We start from the raw sequence: 9,375 nt of genomic DNA on the forward strand, positions 1-9,375 counted from the left end.
ATACTCATTCTTCTCATGTGCACACGGAACCTTCTCCAGAATAGACCACATACTGTGTCACAAATCAGGACTCGACCGATACCAAAAGACTGAGATTATTCCCTGCATATTCTCAGATCACAACGCTTTGAAACTGGAGCCTAATCACAAGGAAAAGTTCAGAAGGAACTCAATCACCTGGAAGCTAAAGACCACCTTGCTTAAGAATGCTTGGATCAACCAGGAGATCTAAGAAGAACTGAAACAATTCATGGAAACCAATGAGAATGAAGACGATTCGGTCCAAAACCTATGGGATACAGCACAGGCAGTCCTAAGGGGAAAATATATAGCCATCCAAGCCTTACTCAAAAAAATTGAAAAATCCAGAACACACCAGCTGTCTCTACACCTTAAAGAACTGGAGGATCAACAACAAATCAAACCAACTCCACACATAAGAAGGGAAATCATCAAGATTAGAGCTGAGATCAATGAGGGAGAAACCAGAGATACAGTAGAACGTATCAATGAAACTAGAAGCTGGTTTTTTGAAAGAATCAATAAGATCGATAAGCCACTGGCTACACTAATCCGAAAGAAAAGAGAGAAAGCCCAAATTCATAAAATTATGAATGAAAAGGGAGAGATCACAACTAACACCAAGGAAGTAGAAACAATCATCAGAATTTATTATGGACAGTTATATGCCAATAAGCTTAGCAACCTAGATGAAATGGATGCATTCCTGGAAAAATATAAACTACCAACATTGAGCCGGGAAGAAATCAACAACCTGAATAGACCGATATCTAATAACGAGATTGAAGCAGTGATCAAAAACCTCCCAAGAAACAAGAGCCCAGGACCTGACGGATTCCCTGGGGAATTCTACCAAACCTTCCAAGAAGAAATAACACCTATTCTCCTGAAGATTTTTCAAAAAATTGAAGCAGAAGGAAAACTTCCAGACTCTTTCTATGAAGCCAGCATTACTCAGATCCCCAAACCAGGCAAGGACCCTACCAAAAAGGAGAATTTCAGACCAATATGAATATGGATGCTAAGATTCTCAACAAGATCCTAACCAACAGGATCCAACAGCACATTAAAAAGATTATCCACCATGATCAGGTGGGATTCATCCCTGGGCTACAAGGATGGTTCAACATTGGCAAATCAATCAATGTGATACAACAAATTAATATGAGAAGAGAGAAGAACCACATGGTCCTCTCAATTGATGCAGAAAAATCATTTGACAAAATCCAGCATCCGTTCCTGATTAAAACGCTTCAAAGTATAGGGATAGAAGGAACATTCCTGAACCTCATCAAATCTATCTGTGAAAGACCCACAGCAAATATAATCCTCAATGGGAAAAAGCTTGCAGCCTTCCCATTGAGATCAGGAACAAGACAAGGATGCCCACTTTCACCACTCTTGTTCAACATAGTATTAGAAGTCCTAGCAACAGCAATCAGACAACAGAGAGAAATAAAAGGTATCTAAGTTGGTAATGAAGAAATCAAACTCTCTCTCTTCGCAGATGACATGATTCTTTATATGGAAAACCCAAAAGACTCCACCCCTAAACTACTAGAACTCATACAGCAAGTCAGCAACGTGGCAGGATTTTCCATCAAATTTTAACTGTTCTCTCTTAGCTTCTAAAACAATGCAGATTTTATGGGTGTAGGGAATTATTTTGCTTTATTTATTTATTCACAAACTCTTGACATATTTATTCACACTTATCATTCACAAACTCTTGACATATATATATGTATTTTTATATATATGCATACACACATATACATGTTTATTGAATCATTATTCATGGAATAAACAAACATTATTGAATCATCAATTCAAGGAATAAAGACACATATTATTTAAAAAATTGATTATGACAGCTCACATAATTATCCCATTTTTAACAGATAATGGAATTTCATCTTGGGTGAAGTGTATTTCCAACTTCAAAAGCCTGGTAAGTGGTGGTGACATTTCTCAATCTTACTGTCTATTGATTCTAGAGTGAAGGTCCTGGTGACTCATCCATAAGAGAATTTTGGATACAGGCTATATATGCCTAAGGTAATCATATAGTAAACTTAAAGTAGGAAAATTATAATTATTGCATTATCAAAAAAGTGAACAGACATTCTTTGGAAACCTATAGTGGCACTGAACTGGGCATTTCCCACCTGCTTAATGTGTTTGTGTTTGAGAACCATGCGAGAAACAGTTTTTTTTTTTTTTTTTTTGTGATGAAACAGGAGCTATTAAACTTGGGCAAGATTTTTCTGTCTCTAAAATAGGAATGTATCAAAGTACCATCCATCTTTTTCAAAGAAATGGAACAAATAATTTTAAAATTTATATGGAACCAGAAAAGACCTCGAATAGCCAAAGGGATATTGAAAAACAAAGCCAAAGTTGGTGGCATCACAATTCCGGACTTCAAGCTTTATTACAAAGCTGTCATCATCAAGACAGCATGGTACTGGCACAAAAACAGACACATAGACCAATGGAACAGAATAGAGAGCCCAGAAATAGACCCTCAACTCTATGGTCAACTAATCTTCGACAAAGCAGGAAAGAATGTCCAATGGAAAAAAGACAGCCTCTTCAATAAATGGTGTTGGGAAAATTGGACAGCCACGTGCAGAAAAATGAAATTGGACCATTTCCTTACACCACACACAAAAATAAACTCAAAATGGATTAAGGACCTCAATGTGAGAAAGGAATCCATCAAAATCCTTGAGGAGAACACAGGCAGCAACCTCTTCGACCTCAGCCGCAGCAACATCTTCCTAGGAACATCGCCAAAAGCAAGGGAAGCAAAGGCAAAAATGAACTGTTGGGATTTCATCAAGATCAAAAGCTTTTGCACAGCAAAGGAAATAGTTAACAAAACCAAAAGACAACTGACAGAATGGGAGAAGATATTTGCAAACGACATATCAGATAAAGGACTAGTGTCCAAAATCTATAAAGAACTTAACAAACTCAACACCCAAAGAACAAATAATCCAATCAAGAAATGGGCAGAGGACATGAACAGACTTTTCTGAAAAGAAGACATCCAGAGGGCCAACAGACACATGAAAAAGTGCTCCATATCACTCGGCATCAGGGAAATACAAATCAAAACCACAATGAGATATCACCTCACACCAGTCAAAATGGCTAAAATCAACAAGTCAGGAAATGACAGATGCTGGCGAGGATGCGGAGAAAGGGGAACCCTCCTACACTGTTGGTGGGAATGCAAGCTGGTGCAACCACTCTGGAAAACAGCATGGAGGTTCCTCAAAATGTTGAAAATAGAACTGCCCTATGACCCAGCAATTGCACTACTGGGAATTTACCCTAAAGATACAAACGTAGTGATCCAAAGGGGCACGTGCACCCGAATGTTTATAGCAGCAATGTCCACAATAGCCAAACTATGGAAAGAACCTAGATGTCCATCAACAGATGAATGGATCAAGAAGATGTGGTATATATATACACAATGGAATACTATGCAGCCATCAAAAGAAACGAAATCTTGCCATTTGCGACAACATGGATGGAACTAGAGCGTATCATGCTTAGCGAAATAAGTCAAGCGGAGAAAGACAACTATCATATGATCTCCCTGATATGAGGGAGTGGTGATGCAACATGGGGGCTTAAGTGGGTAGGAGAAGAATCCATGAAACAAGATGGGATAGGGAGGGAGACAAGCCATAAGTGACTCTTAATCTCACGAAACAAACTGTGGGTTGCTGGGGGGAGGGGGGTTGGGAGAAGGGGTGTAGGGTTATGGACATTGGGGAGGGTATGTGCTTTTGGGTAAATTGGAAGGGAAGATGAACCACGAGAGACTATGGACTCTGAAAAACAATCTGAGGGGTTTGAAGTGGCGGGGGGGTGGGAGGTTGGGGTACCAGGTGATGGGTATTATAGAGGGCACAGCTTGCATGGAGCACTGGGTGTGGTGAAAAAATAATGAATACTGTTTTTCTGAAAATAAATTGGAAAAAAAATCGCAAAAAAATAAAATAAAATAGGAATGTAATACCTTTTTTGTGATATTTAAAACTAATGTATAAATTTTACTTAGAAAATATTGAATAGTAGTATATGCCTTGAAAATAATGGAACTGAAATAATAATGATAGTATTTCTGAAAACTGTATCAAGGGATATTTAAGGTGCATTTGTGATTTCTTGGGCACATTTCTTAGACGTATTGTCTTGAAACATATTGTCATAACTAGTTTTGACCAGATTCTATCAGATAAAGTACAATCATCCTGGTTTAATGAAGATATAGAGACCTGGTGATGGGTATTAAGGAGGGCAGGAATGCATAGGGCATTGGGTGTTCTACGTAAACAATGAATCTCAGAACACTATGTGAAAAAAAATTATGTACTACTGTATGGTGACTAGCATAACATAATAAAGAATAATAATAAAAAATATAGACTGAGCTTCAACTTTGAAATGGCCATATCATACATTGATGAAAACCAATATTTTCATATAGATAACTGGAAATTAAAGACATACTGGTAAACATTACAGATTATTGTTTCTCTCTTTGAACAACCTCAAAACTACTGCGAATATAAGTTGTTTTGGTTTAGTTGTTAAACATGTAGAGGCAGTATCTTGGTAATAATGGTACAGTTTTCTCCTTTTCATCAGAAGCCATATACATAAAGAATGATAAGAATGCATTAATAATGTGGGAGCTTGCATGAACGTCTGTTCATGTCCTCTGCCCATTTCTTGATTGGATTATTTGTTCTTTGGGTGTTGAGTTTGTTAAGTTCTTTATAGATTTTGGACACTAGTCCTTTATCCAGATGGCCAACAGACATATGAAAAAGTGCTCCATATCACGCGGCATCAGGGAAATACAAATCAAAACCACAATGAGATATCACCTCACACCAGTCAAAATGGCTAAAATCAACAAGTCAGGAAATGACAGATGCTGGCGAGGATGCGGAGAAAGGGGAACACTCCTACACTGTTGGTGGGAATGCAAGCTGGTGCAACCACTCTGGAAAACAGTATGGAGGTTCCTCAAAGTGTTGAAAATAGAACTGCCCTATGACCCAGCAATTGCACTACTGGGAATTTACCCTAAAGATACAAACGTAGTGATCCAAAGGGGCACGTGCACCCGAATGTTTATAGCAGCAATGTCCACAATAGCCAAACTATGGAAAGAACCTAGATGTCCATCAACAGATGAATGGATCAAGAAGATGTGGTATATATATACACAATGGAATACTATGCAGCCATCAAAAGAAACGAAATCTTGCCATTTGCGACAACATGGATGGAACTAGAGCGTATCATGCTTAGCGAAATAAGTCAAGCGGAGAAAGACAACTATCATATGATCTCCCTGATATGAGGGAGTGGTGATGCAACATGGGGGCTTAAGTGGGTAGGAGAAGAATCCATGAAACAAGATGGGATAGGGAGGGAGACAAACCATAAGTGACTCTTAATCTCACGAAACAAACTGTGGGTTGCTGGGGGGAGGGGGGTTGGGAGAAGGGGGGTAGGGTTATGGACATTGGGGAGGGTATGTGCTTTTGGGTAAATTGGAAGGGGAGATGAACCATGAGAGACTATGGTCTCTGAAAAACAATCTGAGGGGTTTGAAGTGGCGGGGGGTGGGAGGTTGGGGTTCCAGGTGGTGGGTATTATAGAGGGCACAGCTTGCATGGAGCACTGGGTGTGGTGAAAAAATAATGAATACTGTTTTTCTGAAAATAAATAAATTGGAAAAAAAAAGAAACACAATAACGAGGAAAAAAATAATGTGGGAGCTTATTAAATATTTAAAACCTACATTTAATATCAGATATTTGTAAAACAAAACAAAGCAAAACAAAAACCACTTCACCTGTCCCTTGAAGAACACAAAGTTGTATACAGTTCAATCCTTGAGGAATTTATCAATAACAATAACAACAAAATAGGAAGGACATCTGCTTGATTTCTTTTCAGTGTGAAACAGTTTGTGAAACATGTCTTGAAAAACTGATGTAAAAAATCAAGTCCTGAGATTGGATAGGTTGTCTAAAAACTTCACACGCAAGATATTTAATAAGTTTATGACAAAGAATACTAACAAAATGGTGTTATAGGTAACAGATCAATGTGAAAGATTCGGGACTAGAAGATTTTGAACAGTATTTAGAAGAATTTATTTTCGGCTCAGTGGTTTGGGCCGCTGCCTTCGGCTCGGGTCATGATCTCAGGATCCTGGGATCGAGTCCCGTGTCGGGCTCTCTGCTCGGCGGGGAGCCTGCTTCCTCCTCTCTCTCTACCTGCCTCTCTGCCTACTTGTGATCTCTCTCTGTCAAATAAATAAATAAAATTAAAAAAAAAAAGAATTTATTTTCAAATAAACCATAAGCAAGGTAGTTTATGGTGTAATTATTGTTGGTGTTGTTATTACTATTATTATTGGAAATGAGAAAAAAAAAGTTGTAAAAGAATAATAGAGGAGATCCAGGAAAATACATGTAACACAGGTAAGTTAAGATGAAAGTTGGTGAATTCAAACACTAGTGAATAAATCAGAGCAGGTAATGACATAAATAATAAAGATGCAGTGGCAATGATCAACATCTTGTTAAGTTATGCAGAATCACAGGAAGAAATTCTAAAAAAAGTTGTTGAACAAGCTGAAGATTGAAGTGAGAAAAACAGTCTGTAATTTAACAGAAAAAAGGCTAAATTACTATTGGAAGATATTGTGCTATAATTTTGTTGCTTTGTTTTCAGCTAGTAGAATCAAAGAAGTTTTGAAAAGTTGGAAAATTGAAGATGATAAAGAAAGAGCATTAGGGGTAAGTTCAAGAGGCACTCCGGAAATAATAATACTTGGCCCTTTCATTCTTTCTTTAAGAGTAGAGATAAATGAACCAGAAAAAAATTTTGAAGTATAAAAATATAACCAAAACGTAGTAATAAAGTCAGAGTAGGTAAATGTATCAGCTTATGGGTTTATACTCCATTTGAGATTATAGAGTATGTAAGGTTACAAATGATATCAATATTTTGTCATAGGAACAGAAGATAATTTTTCACTATTTGCATAGAACATTAGTTCTAGAAAAAAATCATTTTACGCCATATTGTCCATACCCCCAAATAAAAATGTAAAACTAAAAACATCAAAAATATTTTATTCTAATTATCCAGTGTTCAACAACATTATCTCCAAAATTTCATTCAAATGCACCTTTATTTATGTAATATATGTCTATATTTATACATAACTGATCATGAGAAAAGTACATCCTCCAATGGAAGAGTATAGAAATATGGATTGAACTTGTATATGTTTATTGTAAGCTGTAATTTTCACTTCATTACTGTTGTTGAAATAAAATAGTATAAAGGAAAAATAATAATACCCCATAGACTAAAGGAGGACCACTTAATTTTCTTTCAAAAATATTAGGGGCTTCTGGGGTTATGGACATTGGGGAGGGTATGTGCAATGGTGAGTGCTGTGAAGTGTGTAAACTTGGCGATTCACAGACCAGTACTCGTGGGGCTAATAATACATTATATGCTTATAAAAAATTAAAAAACACATTTTTAAAAAATTAGGGGTTTCAATATAGATTAGAATTAGGTAGGGGTCAAGACTAAACTATTTAAGAATGATATTTTCATAATTTGATTCTTCATGAGCTCTGGATTTCACTTCCTACTTTCCAGGTAAAAAGTGCATTACTCACAAATGTTAAATTCCACCATCATGATGGGATTTCTCCTCATGGGGTTTTCTGATGTGTGGGAATTATAGATTTTGCATGGATAACCTTGTCTCTGATGTATGTAGTCACTCTAATGGGGAACATTATCACTGTTACTGTCACCAACCTTGACAGGAGTCTTCACACACCCATGTATTTCTTCCTCAGGAATCTGTCCATCTTGGATGCCTGCTACATTTCTGTAACAGTTCCTAACTCATGCATCAATTCCCTGCTTGACAGCAGTAGCATTTCAAAGGCTGGGTGTGTAGCTCAGGACTTCCTAGTGGTTTTCTTTGTGTATGTGGAGCTTCTGTTTCTGATTATCATGGTCCATGACTGCCATGTGGCAATCTGCAAACCACTTCACTACCCTATGATCATGAAACCTCAAATCTGCATCCAAATGACTCTGGCTTCCATACTCAGTGGTCTCATATATGAAGATGTGCACACTGGCAACACATTCCTGCTGCCCTTCTGTCTGCCTAATGTCATCCATCAGTTTGTTTTGTTATGTTATGTTTTGTAATATCACCTCACTGATAAAGTTCTCCTGCTCTGATACCTTTAGTAATGAGATAGTGATCATTGCCTCTGATCTGGGGATTGATGGTCACTGTTTCATTTTCATCATCAGGTCTTACATTCACATATTTTCTACCGTTCTCACATTTCCAAGTGGAGCAGACAGAAAAAAACTTTTTTCTACTTCTGTCCCTTACTTCCTTGTGGTGTCAGTATTTTATGTATACCTGAGGCCATCTGATAGTCCACTATCCAGGACATGGTCCTTTCTGTCTTCTATTCCATAACCCTTCACTCTTCAACCCTATTATCTACAGTCTTAGAAATGAACAAAGGAAATATGCCATTAATAAAATGAGGAGAATGTTTATTCAGGAAATGTATAGGAAATTGCTGAGGCTCATTCTACTTTAAAAGTCATGTTTTCAGCAATAAATTGAGAAGTTGATTGGAATTCTATCAATATAACTGACAATAATAAATAAGGCCATTAAAATATATCATTTATCAATATAATTTCCCTTCTGAACTGTTGAATTATCTGAGTATGTCACTGGGAAAAGGATCTAATATTACAAATAAGAAATCCCTATTCATGCTTTGACAACTTAAGAACACTCACTAAAGGACACCTGGGTGGCTGAGTGGGTTAAAGCCTCTGCCTTTGGCTCAGGTAATGATCCCAAGGTCCTGGGATCAAGCACCCTGTTGGGCTCTCCACTCAGCAGGGAGCCTGCTTCCTCTTCTATCTCTGCCTGCTTCTCTGCTTACTTGTGATCTTTGTCTATCAAATAAATAAATAAAATCTTAAAAAAAGAACACACTAAAAATTTAAGTCTAAAAAGACAAAAATGTATCCTTAGAGGCATTTTATAGTAAGCTTCTGTTTTGTATTTATTCATAATTTATATATTTAATAACCTACTATTAAACAGTAGTATAGAAGAAGTTGTCACAATCATTCAAAAGTAAATATGAAAAATATAGGTTCTTCTGAATATCCTGATATATGGATGCAGTGCAGCAAAAAAAAAAAAAAAAGAAGTGAATTTGGTGGGGTTAT

General features: G+C 37.0%; 1 pseudogene; it reads left to right on the forward strand.

The window, feature by feature from the left end:
* Positions 1 to 7,768: 7,768 nt before the first annotated feature.
* On the forward strand, positions 7,769 to 8,747 carry LOC122892213 (annotated as a pseudogene).
* The last annotated feature ends 628 nt before the right edge of the window (positions 8,748 to 9,375 follow it).

The sequence above is a fragment of the Neovison vison genome, chromosome 12 (assembly GCF_020171115.1).
Source record: "Neovison vison isolate M4711 chromosome 12, ASM_NN_V1, whole genome shotgun sequence".
Taxonomy (NCBI): Eukaryota; Metazoa; Chordata; class Mammalia; order Carnivora; family Mustelidae; genus Neogale; species Neogale vison.